The sequence below is a fragment of the Saccopteryx leptura genome, chromosome 2 (assembly GCF_036850995.1).
Source record: "Saccopteryx leptura isolate mSacLep1 chromosome 2, mSacLep1_pri_phased_curated, whole genome shotgun sequence".
Lineage (NCBI taxonomy): Eukaryota > Metazoa > Chordata > Mammalia > Chiroptera > Emballonuridae > Saccopteryx > Saccopteryx leptura.
In genome coordinates, this window is record NC_089504.1 from 146310098 (window position 1) to 146328670 (window position 18573).

At 40.7% G+C, this 18573-nt stretch overlaps 1 protein-coding gene and 1 non-coding gene across 5 annotated transcripts in view; one reads left to right on the top strand and one right to left on the bottom strand.

Annotated features, from left to right (window-relative positions):
• The window catches only part of NELL2 (neural EGFL like 2), a 489520-nt gene that overhangs the window by 371848 nt on the left and 99099 nt on the right, over positions 1-18573 (bottom strand). The window lies entirely within an intron of this gene.
• Positions 16720-16795, top strand: TRNAA-UGC (transfer RNA alanine (anticodon UGC)). The gene has a single exon. It is a non-coding gene; the product is annotated as a tRNA-Ala (tRNA).

The window sequence follows — 18573 nt, forward strand, 5'->3', positions numbered from 1 at the left end:
TATTTTATATTTTTGTACTGTCTTCATAACTCCATATGTATTTTTTATACTTATAATCGCATCTCATTTTGTACTAGGCACATTTCAAATACGCAATGGCCAACACCGTTGGCATCTATTGGACAGCTGAGTTTTAGATAATGGTTCACCAACTTGGCTGAACATCAGATTACATGAAATTTTTCAAAATATAGTTTCCTAGGATTCACCCCCAGAAATTCTGCAATAGTTAGTTTAGGAGAGCAAGGGACTGTTTTTTAACAAGGCAGTCAATAAACCTCTGATCATCAGGCTGACATTTGGGAATCACTACTGTAGAACAACAGAGTATAAATCTAAGTCCTCCTATACATGACTGTCCTCCAATTTTTTAAAAAAAGAGTCACATCTCTGCTGTCTTTTATTCTTCAAGCTAAAAATTCGAAGCTCTATCAACCATCCCTCATCTGACATGGTTTCCAAACCTTTCAGCCCCCTGGCAGTGGTCCCCTGGCTCCATTCCAGTTTGTTTCCTATATCTGCATTGTGGAGAAGTACCACAGTATGAATAATCCAAGTCAATTCTTATATATTTTCCCTTGATGTGTTTCTCAGTACTTTCATATGAACCTAAGTATCTCTGCTAAATGCTAAATTCTCAATACTTCAAACCAAAATTCTAAACTCTCCTTGTGGAGAAGTATTCAGGAGGCCCAGTTCTCCACAGCTTCTGTCTCCCCTGTGGCACCCTTCCTCCGGGGCCAGAGAAGAGCCCTCTCAGAATAACTCAGAGCACCAAGTGAAACAGAACTACCTTTCCCCCATGCCTCTCAATCCTCCTACTTTTTCTTAAGACGAGAGAAGAAAGTAGATGTTTTGATTGAGAAGAAGAGCTCTTCTGCCTTTGTTAAAGTTACATAAATATAAACCATAATAATGTCACCAAAATAAAATCAGACTTGCCGTGAATAAATGGACTCAATTCAGTGCCACATATATTCACTCACTGATGGTTTACTGAGCATATTATGTGTGCCACCTTGATAGTCCAGGAGGCTACAAGAAGGACCAAGGCAGAGACCCAAGCTTCCAGGAGATCACAATCTAGTCAGCAAAAAAAATAATTCATGTGGCAAATATTTATGGAGTTACTACCTGCTAGTCACTTGGGTTACGTATCAGTGAATAAAACATTCCAAAAGTCGCTGCCTTTATGGAGCATCCTTTCCAGCAGGGCTGAGAGATAATAAAAAAGTCAAATAATAAATAAGTGAATTTATATGATAAATATAAATTTATCAATAAACATGTTAGATGATCAATATTACAGAAACAAACATATAAGTTCAGAGGTATCAAGAATATTTGTGGGTGAAAAACAAGTTGAAATTTTACTCAGTGGTCAGAGTAGGCTTTATTAAAAAAATTGATATTTCAGTAAACACTTGAAGTAAGGAGGAAAGCATACAGATACGGGGGAAGGAGAATTCCAGGAAGAGCAAACAGTCAGTGCAAAAGTCCTGAGGCAGGAAAGTATCCTGTCTATCTGAGGAATAGCAAAGACGCCAGTGGAGTTAAGGCAAAGTGAGCAAGGGAGAGTGAACAAACAGATTAGGCCAGAAAAATAATGGGGCAAGGATGGCAGAGTTCATATATGTCTTTGTAAGGCATACCAAGAACTTTTATTTTGAGTGAAACAGGGGAACAATGAATGTTTGGGGAAAAGCAGTCACTCGACATGTATTATATTTTAATAGGACTCTGGCAACTATGTCAAAAACAGACTGCAGGGACACAAGAGTGTAAGCAGAAGACCAGTTAAGAGGCTACTGCAGTAATCCAGATGGCAGTTTGGACCAGTGAATTAGCAGCAAAAAAAATAAAAGTGGTCAGAGTTTTTATATAAAAAGCTAACTATAATACAGTGAGGTGGTTACTTTAAAAGAGGATTCTAGGAAAGCACAGAAAAAGCAATGGTAATTCCACCAAAGGAAAGATTTGGAGTCAAAGTGACATCGTAGCTGAGTCTGGAATGACATATAAAAGTTGAAGAGGAAAAAGAACCAAGAAGACAAACCCAGAGAAGGTAACTGGCAGGTAGTTATTGGTTGCCAGGAGAAATGCAGAGTATGATCCTTTCTTTACAGAACCGACAGCCTCAGTAGAGGGACAAGACAGTAAGTCACTTAAAAACCTGGCTGAGTACTCAATTGGTTAGAGCATTCATCCAATACACCAAGGTTGCGGGTTTGATTCCCAGTCAGGGCACATACAAGAATCAACCAATGAATACATAAATAAGTGGTCAACAAATTGATTTCTCTCTCTCTAAAAAACAAACTAAAAACAACAACAACAAAAATAGAGTGACAGAGTATAGGTGCCACTGGATAAAAATTGGCAGAGGGACATGGGATTACAGAAATAAACAATAATGCCAGCAAGATATTAAAGAGAAGGAGCCCAAGAAGTCACAGAAAATATAGGGAAAGTAAGTCCAATTCACAAAGGGTTCATGGGACCACCTCAACAATTCAGTCAACATTACACTGGCCCTTATGCCAGCTCTTAAACCACCATTCAAGGTTCCCTGAAATCTTATCCTCTACCACCAGCTCCCAGCAATAGGCCAAATCAGTACCTGGCCAAGGAATTCCAAGATTACCCAGACAGGTAAAACAATTGTGTTGTTTGTTTCTCAAAATTTCTCCCCATAACATATACTCAAAACCTAAGCTGAATATACTATGCTTGAAAGGTAACATGTTGGAGAGCCTACAGAGGAGCTGCACTCCTACTTTTCTTTTGTTGGGTTTTCTCTAGGCCTCTCCCCACTTCTGAAACAGGGATACAAGGGAAGACACAACCCCTTACTCTCCTAATTTGCTATTTGTTCTCACTCTTCTCTAACCAAATCCACATCTCTTCTTCCTCCAACAAAGCCAAAACAGCCAACACAGAACAGAAGACGCTTCAGGGCTGGCTTCCACCCACTCCAGTTCACCCTCACCTGTCCTCCCCTCTCAGACGGAAGTTACCTTACCTTCGCTCCTCCACAGAACTCAGCGTTTCAACTTGGGAGCCCCTAAAAAAACCCAAGCAAGCATGACCTGGTACTAAGCTAATTCCAAAATAAAAACAATATTTAAAATATATTAAATGTTTAGTAAATGTCAGGCATAATTTTATACATCTACAAATCAACCCTAAGAAGTAGGACATACTGTTAATGATCTCAACTGAAGTGAAGATCAGTAACAAGATGAACTGACGTTCACACAACTAGTGAACAAAAGGAGATGAGATCTGAACCCAAGATGCTTCATTCTGAAGTCCATGCTCCTAACTACTGCTGCACATCAATAGGAACTTAGAATTGTCTACACTTGTAGAGAGTGACCTTCAAAGCAATGGTTTGCTGTCTGCATTCTAAATCTTCCCTTTATAAAGACAGGCGCAAGGCCGCCAGGGGTCCACCATACATCCCCCAGAATGAAGACTGCTAGCAGAGTGCCATCAAAAACAATTCAGTGTATTTGTCCAAGTGCCCGTTCCTGGTAGCAGGCCAAATAAGAAAAGGAAGAGTTGTGCTCCAACATTTTTTCCCATCAGTCTCCCCCTAATTCTTTTGGATTACAGTGGTCTACATTTGAATGCCAATAAATATGACTTTATAGAGTAAAACAAAAGTCACCATTAAAAAGTATACACTAACAAATTGCTTATACAATGAGTTTCTAACGGAGCACGTGGTACGACCAGGGCGGGGCGAGGTACGACCAGGGCGGGGCGAGGTACGACCAGGTGGCCTTGCTGCAGTGGGCCCGGAGCTGCAGGGGCGCGGAGGTCCCCAGGGCCATGCCAGCCGGGCCCTGCTGAGTGGGGCACCGGGGAAGCAGCTGGGCGAGAGGATCCAAGCCAGGGAACTTTGGAACTCGGCCAAGGGCAAAGCGCCCCAGGGGCACTGGCCATGTCCCGCTGGGGAAGCGAGAGTGTCGAGGCTATGCTGGAGTGAACCTGAAGTGCATGACCGTGCAGGAAGCCCGAGCCTGAGTCCGTCACCCCGAGGAGTGTGCACCAGAACCAGGCCACAAAGCCGGTGACCGGCCTCTGGCCAAAGAGGAGAAGGCCAGGCCGAGGGCATGGTGTTCATGTAGGAAAACTTCAAAAGTTCCAGCAGGAATACTTCCACAGCGAGGCTCCCAGGAGGGCACAGGGGGAGAGGCACTGGGCCCAGCTTTCCCCTCTGACCCCACAGCTGCTGCTGGCCCTACGGCCCTTCCATGCACAGCACGGGGTAGAGGGCCACTCGGCAGCCCTGGATCTGAAGCCAGGCGCAGGTCGAATGGAGCTGGTGGCCGGAAGCCTGGGGGAGAATTTCAATTCAGACAGGAGCAGAAATCTGCTGGTTTAGAAGGAGTTACGGTATCTACTTGTTTAAAAGGAACAGTCCTGACTGTTGTGTTTGCTTTGGCCCAAGTAGGACCTCCTGGCTGTTGGCTGTTGGCTGTGAAGAGAACAGTTACTGGATCCTGGGGGCCACACCTCTAGGAGTAGGAGGAGGGCTGCTGGGAATGCTTCCGGGTTCTAATAAAGGTGCCCCCCTCCAAAATAAATAAAAAATAAAATGAATGTCTACATACACTGGCATCTATTTCTTCCATGTAAATTTGAAACCGAAACCCAGCAAAGGTGAAAATTTTCATGAATAAAATCATTGTAAGAGAAGTGCACAAAGGAAACACAAAGACACTAACTTATGATCTGACACGTGGAGATAAATTCTGACTACGAAAAATTAGAAATTTGACAAGAATTATAAATATCTCAAAACAGAATGATTTCACGTCAGAGAGTCTCATATGTTTTTGCAGAAACAAACAAAAGTACCCAGTAATTGATTTTACCCTATTTTTTCTTGCAATTAGCTCATAGTCAAATGATTATATTTTTTCAAACATAGACTAGGCCCTAAAATCTTCATAGTGTCTAGTTTCACTCTTGAAGATAAAAATCCCCAATTTTGGCACATCTTAGACCTCTTGTAATAATTTATGTAGACATCTTCCTTCCTCCATTATACTGTGTGTCCAATCTTTACACACAGAAACAATGCAATAAATATTTGATAAATAGAAGTAAAATCAACAGGAAATATCATACCATCATGCCCTAATGTCTAATACCCCAGTTATCAGTTAGCAGGTATTGAATTATGGACAAATAATAAGATTCGAAAAAAGAATAGGTGTCCACAAGAATGGGCTCTGGGACCAGTGTGAGGAGAATGAGCAGGAGGTCAGGGTGGGGCCAGTGGAGGTATAAAGACAAAGAAAGGCAAGAAGACCTCCATTTCAGCTGTTATCTAGGGTGCACCTCAGCCATGACGTTCAGTTATCTACTTGCCAGAGCCTGTCAAGATTGCTCTGGCTTCTCCCAAATCAAACCTAGTTGGCATCCCACAGAGATCCCTTACACTTCTGATAGAAGACTTCTAGTTATGCTTGCCCCGTCCATAATTATGACGACCGCACTGTGTGCCGAACACCATGCTAAGTGCTATCTATTCTACTTCCAAAATATTCATGCTTTCTAACCCCCCTTCTCCACCCCCACTGCCACCTCTGGATTAATCTTTTGGGGAAGAAAGGTTGTATTTTTGAAAAAGGGATACAATCAAAAAGCCGAGTACTTGATTATATTCTATTTGTTCTCAGCCTGAGCTCATAGCTAAATTATGACACGAATCCCTAAGACTCAGAATTTAGTATGAAGACTCTGACTTTACATGAAAGAAGTTCTCTAGAAAAATCCATTTCCTTGCTTTTTATGCCTTGTAGAGACTGCCTACATTCCTTGGCTCATGACCACCTTTCAATTTCAAAGTCAGTATTGACCAATCGAGCCTTTCTCACATTGTATAACAATGACACTGACTCTTCTACATCTTTCCTCCATATTTAAAGAACCCTATGATTACATTGGTCCCTCCCAAATAATCCAGGAAAATTTCTATATTTTAAAAGCTCATTAACAACCTTAATATCTTCTGCAACCTTCATCCCACCTTGCTATATAACATAACATATTTACAGGCACTGATGATTTAGTATGTGGACAGTGGAGAACCATGATTCAGCCTACCACAGTCTGTACTTTTGCCCCTAAAACTTCACGTCCATTCAAAATGCAAAATACATTCACTCCATCCAAGTCCGAGAAGCATTACATAGCAACTCAAAGTTTAAATCTGATCTAAATTTTTATCAATTCCAAAGTCCCAAATTTCATCATACAAGTTAGGTATAAATGAGACTTTGCTATAATTCATCCCGAAGCACAATTCCTCTCAATCTATAAATCTGTGAAACTCATAAAACTAGTTATCTGCTCCCAAAATACAATGGTGGGACAGAATAGGCCATAAGATAAGTTATGGACATTGACATTCAAAACAAGAAAAAAAATGAAAGTTTTAAAAAATTACACACCAGGCTCTGACTGGTTGGCTCACTAGTAGAGTGTTGGCCTGGTGTATCGATGTCCTGGGTCAGGGCACACAGGAGAAATGACCATCTGCTTCTCTTTCCCTCTCACTCTCCTTCTCTCTTCTTTTCTTCTCCTGCAGCCAGTGGCTTTGTTCAAGCATCGGCCCTGGGCTTTGAGGATAGCCCAGTTAGTCTGAGGACATCAGCCTCAGGTGCTAAAAATAGCTCAATTGACTTGAGCATTGGCCCAAGACAGGGGCTGCCAGGTGGATCCTAGTCGGGGAGTATGCGGTAGTCTGTCTGTCTCCCCTCTTCTCACTTAAAAAATAAAATTAGCCTGGCCTAATCAGGCTGTGGCACAGTGGATAGAACATCAGACTGGGACGTGGAGGACCCAGGTTCGAAACCCCGAAGTCACCAGCTTGAGCGCAGGCTCATCTGGTTTGAGCATGGCTCATCAGCTTGAGCCCAAGCTCGCTGGCTTAAGCAAGGAGTCGCTCAGTTTGCTGTAGCCACCCAGTCAAGGTACATATGAGAAAGTAATCAATGAACAACGAAGGTGTCCCAAGAAAAGAATTGATGCTTGTCATCTCTCTCCCTTTCTGTCTGTCCCTAAATGTCTCTCTCTCTGTCACAAAAATAATAATAATAATTACACATAAGCAATTTTAAAATCCATCCAAAAAAAGTGCATTTTGTCTCAAGGTGTGGGCATAATTCTCTGTGATTCTTGGCTTCACCCTCTTAGACTTACATGTGCCTTCTGGACTCTCAGTTCTGCCCTCCAAGTCCATATTACTTTTTTCAGTACAGTGACACATGTTTGCAGTTGAGTAGTTAAACCAGCCTGTTTCTTGCTTGTAGAATTTATGGGATATAACAAACTTCTTTCATTACATTCTCTCATTCCCACTTTCAGGACAGGCAGGCAGTGTTCCTGCTGATATAATATTTTCAAGAACCTAGTTAGTCTCCCATGTGTATCATGGAGATTTACTTCATTAGAAAAGAGGCTCCTCTACAGACAATTCCTAGATAATTCCATCTCTATTACTGGATTCTGCTGAGATGTTTGAGGTAATCCATGAGCCACATGTTAGATTTCTTAAAAGAACCCTCTATGTGACTAAATATTTGGACCATATTTCTGATGTACTAGGCAAAAGAATTCCAGCTAAACCATTGGCTTTCTCTCCAGAGAAGGTTTTCCTGACAGTGATTTCCTAATTTTAGCATCTTTTTCAATCTACATAGGCTGAGAATTCTCACATATCAATTCTGGTTTCTTTTTCCTTACCATTTCTTCCCCCAACCTATCTCTCTCCCTTTACATTTTACTATGCACAGCTAGAAAAACCCAGGCTGTACCTTCAAAACTTTGCATATAAATTACCTCAGCTAAATATCTAAAATCATCTTTAGAAGTCTGCTTTCCACACAACTGCAAGACACAATTCACCTAAGTCTTCTGCCACTATATAACAAGGATTCTTTTTCTTCCAGTTTTGAATAACATGTTCCTGATGTATCTGAGCTCTCACTGGCAACGCCTTTAATGTTCATATTTCTATCAACAATCTGTTCATGACAATTTACATGTTCTATAAAGGGGACTTCGATTTTTCTCCACCACGCTCTTCATTTTCTTCTGAGTCCTCACTAGTAGAACCCTCAATATCCATACTTCCATTAAGAGTCCATTCCAGGCAATCTAGGCTTTTGTTATCATGCTCCTCAAAATTCTTCTAGCCTAAGCCCACTGCCCAAACCCAAAGCCACTTCCACACTTTTAGGTATTTCTACTACAGCCTCCCACATCCATGTGTCAAAATCTGTACTGGTTTCCTATTAGTACTATAACAAATTACCACAGTCTTAGAGGCTGAATCAATACAAATTTATCTCACAATTCTGGAGAGAAGTGCAAAGTGAATCTCACTGGACTAAAATCAAGACGTCAGCAGTTCTGTGTTCCTTCTGGATAGTCTAAGGGAAAATCCATCTTCTTGCCTTTTCCAGCTTCTCAAGACTGCCCATGTTCCTTGGCTTACAGCCCACCATTATCTACAAAGCCAGCAAAGGTAGGTCTCGTCATCTTTTCACTGTCTCATTTGACATTGACTCTCCTACCTCCTTCTTCGAGCCTTAAAAGATCTTTATGATTACATGGGGCCCACCCAAATAATCCTGGATAGTTTCCTTATCTTAAGGTCAGCTGCTTATGTGCAACCTTAATTCCCCCTTGACAAGTAACATGACATGTTCTCTGGTTCCCAGGATCAGGACATGAACATCTATAGGGATCATTATTTTGCCCACCACAATAGATCTTTGTATAATGATAAAATTTTAATTCTTCTGGATTAATATGACCTACCATGTAACCTGGTTCCTAAGTTCTTCATTTGCTTCATTTCATATCACAACTCTTATGTTTCCACAACTGCAGATTTCTTCCTTCTTCTCAATCCACCATGCTCATTCCAGGATCTCTGCTCATGCTATTCCCTTTGCCTGTTACACTTCCTCTCTGAATCTGCATGGACCCTCTTCTCCAGACTACTCTTATTTATACTTCAGCTATCAGATTAATGACACTTCTTCAAAACAGCTTCCTGAATCCTGTAACTCCCTAAATGGGAATATAGAACTCCATTACACCATTAGTTTTTCTCCATATTATTTGTGTCAGTTGTGATGAAATTATTTGTGTGATTGTTTATGACTATTGTAAGGCACTATGAAAGCAAAGTTCTCATTCCTTTGTATGTTATATGCCTAACACCTAGCAGAATAGTAATTATACAACAGAATTTATTTGAACGAACATGTCTCTTTTAATCCTCATAACAACATTAATGTTATAATTGAGGATGAAAGCACAAATAAATTAAGTACCTTCTGCACAATAAAACAGCTAATGAGATTCCACTTGGGTCAATCTGGTTTTTACACCCAACTCTTAGTTTGTGTCATTCTATTCTATTGGGGACAATGACCATTGTCTCTAAGACCACATAGGCTCACTGATAATCACACTGAAGACAAATATTCATTGCTACCTCACTTTCCTTAATGCAGTTACCTTTGCCTACTAAAGTCAATGGCCCACTACCAAATGTCAATTTCACTCTCATTTTCAAATACTGGCATAAGAGGTGACTTATGAACATATTTTCCTTTGAGTGAATACATAATAAAATATACTTATTAAACAATAAGATTCATATTGCACAATAATTTACAAAAGTTAATTATAGTTTCAAAAAGTACTGAATTGCAAGCATCTTAAAAATTGCTAAAGAGAGTCCTAGCTGGTTGGCTCCATGGTAGAACATCAGCCCAGTGTATGGATGTTCCAGGCTCAATTCCCAGTCAGGGTACACAGGAGAAGTAACCATCTGCTTCTCCACCCCTCCCCCCTTTCTTCTCTCTCCCTTCCTCTCCTGCAGCCATGGCTCAGTTGGAGCAAGTTGACCCAGGGCACTGAGGATGGATCCATGGACTTACCTCAGGTGCCAAAATAGCTCAGTTGCCACCAAGCAACAGCCCCAGATGGGCAGAGCATCGCCTGGTAGGGAACTTTCTAGGTGGATCCCAGTCAGGGTGCATGCAAGAATCTATCTCTCTGCCTCCCCACTTCTCATATAACAAAAAATTTTTTAAATCACTAAAGAGCCTGACCAGGTAGTGGTGCAGTGGATAGTATTGGACTGGGATGCAGAGAACCCAGGTTCAAAACCCTGAAGTCGCCGGCTTGAGTGTGGGCTCACCCAGCTTGAGCGCAGCCTCACCAGCTTGAGCAACAGGTTGCTAGCTTGAGCATGGGGGTCATAAACATGACCCTGTGGTTACATGCTTGAACCCAAAGGTCACTGGCTTGAAGCCCAAGGTCACTGGCTTGAGCCTAAGGTTGCCTGCTTAAGCAAGGGCTCACTCGATCTACAATAGCCTCCTGCCCTGGTCAAGGCACATATGAGAATGCAGTCAATGGACAACTAAGGTACCATAACAAAGAATTGATGCTTCTCATATCTCTCTCTTCCTATTTGTCTGTCCTTCTCCATATCTCTCTGCCACTGTCCAAAAAAAAAAAGAAATCTCTTTTAGAGAACACTAAAGTAGGCAAAAGAAGAAACAATATTAAATGAGCAGAAATCATTAGGAAACTATGTACTGAGATTATTTTAAAGGTAAGAAACAAAAAAACCTAGTTACACTACTAAGAGAGAAATTTCATGGTTCAAAATCTGTTCCACCTCTGGTAAGTCGATGTAATTTATCTGCTAGGTTTATTTGAAATCTGAGAACATCTTACAGATTCTGTAATTTGTTACTATACTTGCTATGACATTTTACACAGTATACAAATATGTGCAACACCCACAATTCACTATAAATCAAACCTATAAGATCTTCAGAGTCTAGACCTGAAGATGGCAGCAGAATAGGCAGATGCACAGACTCCCAGCTCACACCAACAAACTGGATTACAAATTAATTTAGGAATAATCTGTAAAAAACCAACTCTGGACCACAAGAACAGCTCTCAAAAAACCAAGGGACAAAGAAGAAGCCACAACAAATCTGGTAGGGAGCGCCTGAATCTCCCTTGCTTACAGGAACGGGGAGGGGAATGAGGCTGAGAGCCCAGAAGGGTTCTTACTCCAAAAAGAAGAGCAGAAAATATTGCTTACAGCCACTTGCCTAGTGACCACGGAACGAGGTATGTTGAGAGGGCTGGTTTGTCTTCCAAAAAGAAAGGGGAGAGAGAGAGAGAGACAGACAGTGAGGAGCAGAGGAATGCATGGGACAACTTGAGAAGCTGACTCATCAAGTGCTGGAGGTGGCCATAGCTGGGGGAGGGGCTGATCCTTCCACAAAACAAAAGACTGAAATGCTTCCAGGTCACAGATCTCCAGACATCTCTCCAGCTCCAATCAGCACAACAAGACACAGCTGAAAACAAGAAGTGGGGAGGAGGGGCAGTAACTCAGATCTGAGATATACCTCCCCCTACTGAAGCTGAGAAAACACCCAACCCCAGAGAGAGTAACTGGCAGATGAGGCCTTCAGAGTCTCAGGTTACACCCACATTTCTGAATACGATTTCAAATAAGTCCCCTTCTGAGATCACTAAATAAGACTATCACCTGTTAAGAAAACAAACAAATCAAGACTTCAAAGCAGCCCAAACCCAAAAGTGGATTACAATAATAGCTGAAGCCAACCCTTAGAAATAACACAATTGAAAACTGGAGGCAGACAACACCAAGCCTAGACTCAACCAGCTCTACAAACAATACACCCAAATACACAGACATAATGAGAAGACAGAGAAGTGCACTCCAAATGAAACCACAAGAGAAACCTCTAGGAAATGAACTGAGTGATATGAAAATAACCAAACTTCAGGATGCAGAGTTCAAAATAATGATTGTAAGGACACTTAGGGATCTCAGAACAACAATGGATGGTCATTACAAACACCTAAATAAAGAAATAGCGGCCCTGACCGGTTGGCTCAGTGGTAGAGCGTCGGCCTGGCGTGCAGAAGTCCCGGGTTCAATTCCCGGCCAGGGCACACAGGAGGAGAGCCCATCTGCTTCTCCACCCCTCCCCCTCTCCTTCCTCTCTGTCTCTCTCTGTCTCTCTCTTCCCCTCCCGCAACCGAGGCTCCATTGGAGCAAAGATGGCCCGGGCGCTGGGGAAGGCTCCTTGGCCTCTGCACCAGGCGCTGGAGTGGCTCTGGTCGCAACAGAGCGACACTCCGGAGGGGCAGAGCATCGCCCCCTGGTGGGCAGAGCGTCGCCCCCTGGTGGGCATGCCGGGTGGATCCCGGTCGGGCGCATGCGGGAGTCTGTCTGACTGTCCCTCCCCATTTCCAGCTTCAGAAAAATACAAAAAAAAAAGAAATAGCAAGTATAAAAAAGGACATTGAAATAATAAAAAAGAATCAGTCAGAAATGCCAAATACAATATCAGATATGAAGACCACAATAGAAGGAATTAAAAACAGGATGGATGGAGCTGAGGATCAAATCGGCGAGTTGGAGGACAAGTTGAATGAAGGCATGGAAGCAGAGAAGAAAAAACAAAATAGACTCAAAAAAGTCTGAGGAAACTATTAGAGAGCTCTGTGACAACATGAAGAAAAATAACATCTGCATCATCAGAGTTCCTGAAGAGAAAGAACAAGAGATAGAGACTTTGTTCAATCATATCATAGCTGAAAACATTCCTAAATTAATGCAGGAGAAATTCTCACAAGTTCAAGAAGCACAGAGAACTCCATTAAAGAGAAAACCAAAGAAACTTACACCAAGACAAGTCATAATTAAAATACTAAAGCTAACTGATAAAGAGAAAAGATTAAAAGCTGCTAGAGAAAAAAAGGCTATCACCTACAAAGGAGCCCCCATAAAGATGACATCAGACTTCTTAACAGAAACACTTGATGCCAGAAGGGAATGGCAAGAAATGTTCAAAGTAATGCAGAACAAGAGCCTATAACCAAGACTACTTTATCCAGGAAGGCTATCATTTAAAATTGAAGGAGAAATAAAAAGCTTCCCAGACAAAAAAAATTCAAGGAATTCATTACAAACAAACCAATGCTGCAGGAAATGTTAAGCGGCCTGTGGTAAACAGATCAAAGTGGGAAAAGAATATAGCAAAAGATGAATACAGCTTTAAAGAATAAAATGGCAATAAACCACTACATATCAATACTAACCTTAAATGTAAATGGATTAAATGATCCAATCAAAAGACATAGGGTAGCTGCTTGGATAAGAAAAAAGGACCAGTTCGTATGTTGTCAACAAGAGGCACATCTTAAAACAAAAGATGTACATAGACTGAAGGTAAAAGGATAGAAAAAAATATCTCATGCAAATGAAAACGAAAAACAAGATGGGGTAGCAATACTTATATCAGAAAAAACGGACTTTAAAACAAAGGCTATTGTAAGAGATAAAGAAGGCCATATCATTATGCTCCCATAATGATAAAGGGAGCAATCCAACAGGAAGATATAACTGTTATAAATATCTACGCACCTAATATAAGAGCACCTAAATATATAAAACAGACATTAATAGATTTAAAGGGCAAAATCAATAGCAATACTATAATAGTAGGGGATTTCAATACCCCACTAACATCACTAGATAGATCCTCAAGAAAGAAAATTAACAAAGAAAGAGCAGAGTTAAAGGACACACTAGATCAACTCGATTTAATAGATATCTTTAGAACTTTTCACCCTAAAGCAGCAGAATATACATTCTTTTCAAGTACTCATGGTACATTCTCTAGGATAGACCACATGTTAGGGCACAAAAGAGGTTTCAACAAATTTAAGAAGATTGGAATCATATCAAGCATTTTCTCTGATCACAATGGCATGAAAGTAGAAATCAACCACAACAGAAAAACTCAAAAACTCTCAAACACATTGAAATTAAATAGCAAGTTGTTAAATAACAAATGGATTAAGAATGAGATCAAAGAAGAAATAAAAAAATTCCTAGAAACAAAAGATAATGAGCATACAATAACTCAAAATTTATGGGACACAGCAAAAACAGTACTGAAAGGAAAGTTCATAGCACTACAGGCACACTTTAAGAAGCTAAAAAAAGCTCAAATAAACAACTTAACCCTACATATAAAAGAACTAGAAAAAGAATAGCAAGTAAAGCCCAAATGTAGTAGAAGGAAGGAAATAATAAAGATCAGAGCAGAAATAAATGACATAGAGGCTAGAGAAACAATACAGAGGATCAATGAAACTAGGAGCTGATTCTTTGAAAAGGTAAACAAGATCGATGAACCTTTAACCAGACTCACCAAGAAAAAAAGAAGAGGACTCAAATAAATAAAATTAGAAATGAGAGTGGAGAAATACAACTGACACAACAGAAATACAAAATATTATAAGAAAATACTATTAAGAACTGTATGACAAAAAACTAGACAACCTAGATGAAATAGACATATTCCTTGAAACATACAATCTTCCAAAAATCAATCTGGAAGAATCAGAAAACCTAAACAGACCGATTACAACAAATGAAATCAAAATAGTTATCAAAAAACTCCCAACAAAGAAAAGTCCTGGGCCTGATGGCTTCACAAGTGAATTCTACCAAATATTCAAAGAACTAACTCCTATCCTTCTTAACCTATTTCAAAAAGTTCAAGAGGAAGGTAGACTTCCAAGCTCCTTTTATGAGGCGAGGATAATTCTGATTCCAAAACCAGGCAAAGACAACACAAAGAAAGAAAATTATAGGCCAATATCCCTGATGATTATAGATGGTAAAATCCTCAACAAAATATTAACAAACTAGATCCAGCAATATATGGAAAAAATCATACACCATGATCAAGTGGGATTTATTCTGGGGAGGCAAGGCTGGTACAATATTTGCAAATCAATCAATGTGATTCATCACATAAACAAAAGGAAGGAGAAAAACCATAGGATAATTTCAATAGATGCAGAAAAAGCATTTGATAAAATCCAGCACCCATTCATGATCAAAACTCTCAGCAAAGTGGGAATACAGGGAACATACCTCAACATGATAAAGGCTATCTATGACAAACCCACAGCCAACACCATACTCAATGGGCAAAAATTAAAAGCAATACCCTTAAGATCAGGAACAAGGCAGGGGTGCCCCCTTTCACCACTCTTATTCAACATAGTACTGGAAGTCCTAGCTACAGCAATCAGACAAGAAGAAGAAATAAAAGGCATTCAAGTTGGAAAAGAAGAAGTAAAGCTATCATTATTTGAAGATGATATGATATTGTATATAGAAAATCCTAAAGTATCAGTCAAAAAACTATTGGACCTGATAAATGAATTGAGCAAGGTGGCAGGATATAAAATTAATAAACAGAAGTCAGAGGCATTTTTATACACCAACAATGAACAATCAGAAAGAGAAATTAAGGAAACAATTCCCTTCACTATTTCAACCAAAATAATAGAGTACCTAGGAGTAAATTTCACTAAGGATATTAAAGACTTGTACTCGGAAAATTATAAAACATTGATAAAAGAAATCAAGGAAGATACAAACAAATGGAAGCATATACCATGCTCATGGTTAGGAAGAATAAACATCATTAAAATGTCTATATTACCCAAAGCAATCTATAAATTCAATGCAATACCAATTAAAATACCAATGACATTCTTCAAAGATATAGATCACATATTCCAAAAATTTATACGGAACCAAAAAAGAACACGAATAGCCTCAGCAATCTTAAAAAAGTAGAATAAAGTGGGAAACATCATACTTCCTGATATCAAGTTATACTACAAGGCCATTGTACTCAAGACAGCTTGGTACTGGCATAAGAACAGGCCTATAGATCAATGGAAAAGAACAGAGAACCCAGAAATAAACCCACAGCTCTATGGACAACTGATATTTGACAAAGGAGGTAAGAGCATACAATGAAGTAAAGACAGCCTCTTTAATAAATGATGTTGGGAAAATTGGACTGCTACCTGCAAAAAAAATGAAACTAGACCACCAACTTACACCATTCACAAAAATAAACTCAAAATGGATAAAAGACTTAAATGTAAGCCATAAAACCATAAGCATCTTAGAAGACAACATAGGCAGTAAGCTCTCCGACATCTCTCGCAGCAATATATTTGCTGATTTATCTCCACGGGCAAGTGAAATAAAAGACAGGATAAACAGAAATGATGACATCGGATCACTTACAGCAGAATGGTGGAACCTTGATAACAGTATGTGGAGTGAAATAAGCGAATCAGAAAAAAACAAGAACTGCAGGAGTCCATACATTTGTGGGACAAAAAAGCGAGACTAAGAGACATGGACAGGAGTGTGGTGGTTACAGGGGGTGGGGGGAGGGAAGGGGGGAGAGGGGGAAGGGGAGGGGGAGGGGTACAAAGAAAACTGGATAGAGGGTGACGGAGGACGATCTCTCTTTGGGTGATGGGTATGCAACAGAACTAAATGACAAGATAACCTGGAAATGTTTCTTTGAATATATGTACCCTGATTTATTATGTCACCCCATTAAAATAAAAATTTACTTATTAAAAAAAAAAAAAGTTAAACAAAAAAAATAGTAGAAAAATAGTTCCTTTTGAAAATAAACTTTTTGGAACTGTGTAAAAAGACAGGATAAACAAATGGGACTATATCAAACTAAAAAGCTTTCACACAGCTAAAAACAATAAGAACAGGCCCTGGCCGGTTGGCTCAGTGGTAGAGCGTCGGCCTTGCATGCAAGAGTCCCGGGTTCGATTCCCGGCCAGGGCACACAGGAGAAGTATCTATCTGTTTCTCCACCCCTCCCCCTCTCCTTCCTCTCTGTCTCTTTCTTCCCCTCCCACAACCGGGGGTCCATTGGAGCAAAGTTGTCCTGGGCGCTGAGAATGGCTCCATGGCCTCTGCCTCCAGCGCTAGAATGGCTCTGGTTGCAACAGAGCGACACCCCAGATGGGCAGAGCATCGCCCCCTGGTGGATCCCTGTCGGGCGCATGCGGCAGTCTGTCTGACTGCCTCCCCGTTTCCAGCTTCAGAAAAATACCAAAAAAATAAATAAAATAAAAATAAAGACAATAAGAACAGAATAAAAAAACAAACTATACAATGGGAGAACATATTTGACAGTACGTCTGATAAGGGGTTAATAACCAAAATTTATAAAGAACTTGTAAATCTCAACACCAGGAAGACAAACAATCCAATCAAAAATAGGCTAGCCCTGGCCGGTTGGCTCAGCAGTAGAGCGTCAGCCTAGCGTGCAGAGGACCCTGGTTCGATTCCCGGCCAGGGCACATAGGAGAAGCGCCCATTTGCTTCTCCACCCCTCCGCCGCGCTTTCCTCTCTGTCTCTCTCTTCCCCTCCCGCAGCCAAGGCTCCATTGGAGCAAAGATGGCCCAGGCGCTGGGGATGGCTCCATGGCCTCTGCCTCAGGCGCTAGAGTGGCTCTGGTCACAACATGGCGACGCCCAGGATGGGCAGAGCATCGCCCCCTGGTGGGCAGAGCGTCGCCCCCTGGTGGGCGTGCCGGGTGGATCCCGGTCGGGCGCATGCGGGAGTCTGTCTGACTGTCTCTCCCTGTTTCCAGCTTTAGAAAAATGCAAAAAAGAAAAAAAAAAAATAGGCTAAAGAAATGAATAGACACTTCTCCAGAGAGGACATACAGATGGCCAACAGGCAGATAAAAAAATGCTCAACATCACTAATCATTAGAGAAATGCAAATTAAAGCCACAATGAGATATCACCTCACACCAGTTAGAATGGCATTCTACAACAAAACATAGAATAAGTGCTGGCAAGCATGTGGAGAAAAGGGAACCCTCCTGCACTGCTGGTGGGAATGCAGACTGGTGCAGCCACTGTGGAAAACAGTATGGAGATTCCTCAAAAAATTAAAAATCGAACTGCCTTTTGACCCAGTTATCCCACTTCTAGGAATATACCCTAAGAAGACCATAGAACTATTCCAAAAGGAGAAATGTACCCCCATGTTTACGGCAACATTGTTCACAATAGCGAAAATCTGGAAACAGCCCAAGTGTCCGTCAGTGGACGAGTGGATTAAAAAGCTTTGGTATGGAATACTACTCAGCCATAAGAAATGATGATATAGGATCATTTACAATAACATGGATGGACCTTGATAACATTATACGGAGTGAAATAAGTAAATGAGAAAAAACTAAGAACTATATGAATCCATATATAGATGGAACATAAAAATGAGACTCATCGACATGGACAAGAATGTGATGGTAATGGGGGGTTGGGGAGGGAGCGAGGAAGGAGAGAGAGGTGGTAGGGGGAGGGGAAGGGCACAAAGAATACCAAATAGAAGGTGATGGAAGACAATTTGACTTTGGGTGAGGGGTATGCAACATAATCAAATGTCAAAATAATCTGGAGATGTTTTCTCTGAACATACGTACCCTGATTTATCAATGTCACCGTATTAAAATTAATTTTAAAAAAATCTTCAGAGTCTGAAAGCTTTTGTCTCTCTGCAATCCACAGAATCCCAGTGAAATAGTAGGAAGAAGTCAGAACCA